The sequence below is a fragment of the Talpa occidentalis genome, unplaced genomic scaffold, assembly GCF_014898055.3.
Source record: "Talpa occidentalis isolate TD23 unplaced genomic scaffold, MPIMG_talOcc4v2.1 talOcc4.10, whole genome shotgun sequence".
Classification (NCBI taxonomy): Eukaryota; Metazoa; Chordata; class Mammalia; order Eulipotyphla; family Talpidae; genus Talpa; species Talpa occidentalis.
Genome location: NW_023600993.1, coordinates 77,152,347 through 77,155,600, shown reverse-complemented (window position 1 = coordinate 77,155,600; position 3,254 = coordinate 77,152,347).

The following is a 3,254-nucleotide window of genomic DNA, read 5'->3' as shown; positions in this document are numbered from 1 at the left end:
TTCCAGTCAGTTGAGTGACCCAAATATGTGAGACAGAAGACACAACGTATTTTGTGATCCAACAATGAAATGACTGACGTCTTTGGAACATCCTGTTAGTTACAAAGGAAAACTATTTTAGGTGATGGGGGACTGCCTGAGGGCATGGATGCCTGGAGGTAAGCATCACTGGGGACCATCTTTGAGGATCACAACCACGTCTAACTGCCTCAGTCATTCTAGTTGAGGCCAGCTTATATCAGCCAGTAGCTAATGTAGCCCTAGTCTTGGGAACAAGCCCTACATGTCAGCCCAGTCACTGCCTTCCCCCTCCCCTCACCATCTGGCTCCAGATGCCTGAGCAGTATATGAGGTTTGTGGTTGTTTCATAGCATTATTGTGCACAGCCCTGAAAATGTGCTGATACAGAATGTTGGTGACACCAGGAGAAATTTAGCAGATTATGAATTAATTAATTAGAATTGCAATGAGCATCCTTAGCCTCAGTTTTCCAGTTGGCTAATACTAAGACTCACATGTAAGTAGGATCTCTGCTTTTAAGAACTGATAGTCTAATAATTTATACACATTTAAGAATATGTCATTGCTTTATTTGTTTCTTCTGCAAAATAAAGCTCAAAGATAAATACATTTGCTTTTCTTCTGTCTTTGTTCTCAAGCTGCTTTGTTCTGAATGTTCTCAAGTTACATGGTATATAGAAAGTAGAACTGTTTTTCAAACTCTAATGATTTAAAAAATCACTTTTATTAATTATAGCTTGTATATAATAAAATCCACCAATCTTAACCGTACAGTTTGGTGAGTTTTAATGAATGTATATGGTCATATAATTCCCATTGCAGTTGAAATATAACACATTCCCAACACCTCCCCAAAGTTTGCGCATATTGTAGGCACTTGTAAGTAGACATTTATTGAAGTAAAACATACATGCAGAAAAAAGCATAGACCATAGACCAAAAAAGCATGTACAACTTGATAAATTTTCAGAAAGTGTATCCATCATTCAAATCAAGAAACAGCAACATGACAAGCCCTCCAAGGGGGTTCCGTATAGTCCCTTCCCCAATGATAATTCCTTTCTGGCTTTCATTACCATAAATTAGTTGCCTCTTTTTCCACTTTAATATACATGCAATCATATAATAAGTATTCCATTACATCTGGTTTCTTTTGTCAAACATTATGTGTATGAGATTTTTTCTTATTGTTGATATAGCTGTAGTTTGTTTATTCTCATTGCTAGTATTCCATTGTGTGAATATGCCACAATTTATTATTTATCCATTCTATTGCTGATGAACATTTGGGTCGTTTCCAGTTTCTGGCTCTTACAAATAGGCCTGCTGTGAACATTCTGGTACAGGCTTGCTTGTATTTTGTATTTTTTTTTTTTGATGGTTTGACTTTTTTTTTTTAGGGGCTAATAGGAATATAATAGAATCAGAGACTGACCATTCAATTTAATCCAATTTACTGTTTAAGGCCTTTACCAAAAAAAACAACACACTCTTCAGAGTCTTCAGAGGAAATTTTATCTGATATAAGACTAGGTCACAGGTTTGTATTTGTTCATTTTATGAGAGGAAAAATGTAGTGAATTTTGAAATTTCAGAGGCAGAGTATCAACATGGTCACTTTGTTTTTCACTCTCTGGTCTTCGTGCGTCATCTTTCCTCCCTCCTTCTCCCTTTCCTCCTTTTTTTCCCTTCCCTTCCTTTCTCCTTCCACTCATTTTTCAATGGATAAGAATTTCAAGACTGGGCCTCCCCAGTGGCGCCAACAGGTTGAGCACTGCGCTGGGAAGCTGTCCACAGCCTCTGCAGCGCAGGTTCCATTCTTGGCTGGCCAGGGAGATACCCACATGGCACGGCAGACCTCTCCTGTGTCGCTCACTGCTCCCCCCAGCAGTGTATTTCAGTCTTCCTGCCTGTTCTGCTCCCCACTCTGTCTCTGGTGAATCCTCTCACCCTCCCATGTCTCTGACCTGTACCCCAGTTCTTGTATAAATAAATCTTTAAAAAAAAAAAAAAGAATTCATGTTTAAAAAAAAAGAATTTCAAAGACTGCTTTGAATTGTTCTCAGACGGGCATTTTCTTTTTCATGAAAGTGAAGATAAAGTCAAGTAATTTTCAATTTGCTCTAAATGGCTTCTTTTTTCTGGGAAGTAGTTTTGGGCTTTCATAAACATTGAGACATTTTTTGTTGTCTCAAATTTTATTCTGCTTATCACATCCTGCCCGACAGGTTTCCATAAGCAATAATGAAGGCCACCACACCAACATCGCTCCCCTCCTCTCCATAACTGAGACCCGGTATCCCCACCATTAGGGGCAACCTAACATTTCATGTGCTATTGTTTATGGGCAAGTTTCAATTTGGACCAGCCAGGCCACAAAATGATGTACAAATGGCAGACTATGAGCTGTTATTTTATTGAAAGTCCTATTTGTGTGTGTGTGTGTGTGGAAGGTCATCTGTTCAAAATTGAAATTACTTTTGTACAAGGGCTACTGGAGGACAATTTCCCTATGTCCCACATGTCACATATATATTTTTTAATGCCACATGTGTTTTGAGGGAAAAAAAAAAAAAAACCCTGCAAAATCCATTTGCTTTTAGTTATTTTCTTGGGCAAACCACCAGTTTACCCATTTTTTTAAGGTATCATGATAAACATGTGAATGGCCCTGATTTGATTATCTTTTGTCATTGATATGGTTCAGGACAGACCACCCCCAAATAGGCCTCTTTGGCATATTGATTATTTTGAATTAAAGTTACTCAAGATAAGGCAGGCTCAAGAAGATCACTCCCATGCTTCTTTGCTGAAAAGCAGGACATAAATCTCCTCTATGAAAGGTGCCCTCCCTGAACTGAACTTTTTTGTTTTTTACTCATTTACTACAGAGGTCTACATTTCTTTGTCTTGCCAATTCTTCAAAAGTTTATTTACTCTTTTTTTTGTCAAAAAAGGTATAAAATCTGCCTACTTTGGTCACTTCTTTAGATCTTTATATTTTTATGGGGCCTCTTGTACGTATGAAATTAAATGCGCTTTTCTCCTGTTAATCTGTTCTCTAAGTCAAGAACCTATGAGTTGGGTTAATCAGGCTAGCACAATTCACTTCTGACCCTTTAGTTTGAGTTTTTTTTTGTTTGAGTTTTTTTTTTTTTTAAGATTTATTTTGATTTATTTATGCATACAAGAACTGGGGTGTAGGCCAGAAATGCGGGGGTGGCGGTGAGAGG